A 378-nucleotide genomic window follows, 5' to 3' on the forward strand; every position below is an offset into this window, starting at 1 on the left:
CCTCTCCCCTTTTTCTGATTACCTGATATGTTACTGTTTTGTCCCCAAATGTTTTGTAATTCAGTATTTATTTACAAGCACTTTGGGTGTTCATGTTAACCGCCTTTGATTCTTTTCTCTTATCAAAGAAATCCACTGATTATAATGATTATTATATAGACAAATGGCATTTCATATTATACATTTTCAAGGAAACAAAATAAATCAAAGCAAAAATGTACTATTCAAATGGAATCCCAATAACCACAATACTGACAATGTAATTACGCTAATGGCCTTCTTTCTTAACAAGCGGATTGCGCTCAGTGGCTGCATAAAATTCGTATGCCCGAAGTCCATTTCGGAATATACGCGCAGTTCAGGATTCTTTGTTTAGCT

Source organism: Macrobrachium rosenbergii, chromosome 16 (assembly GCF_040412425.1).
Source record: "Macrobrachium rosenbergii isolate ZJJX-2024 chromosome 16, ASM4041242v1, whole genome shotgun sequence".
In the NCBI taxonomy this organism is placed as follows: domain Eukaryota; kingdom Metazoa; phylum Arthropoda; class Malacostraca; order Decapoda; family Palaemonidae; genus Macrobrachium; species Macrobrachium rosenbergii.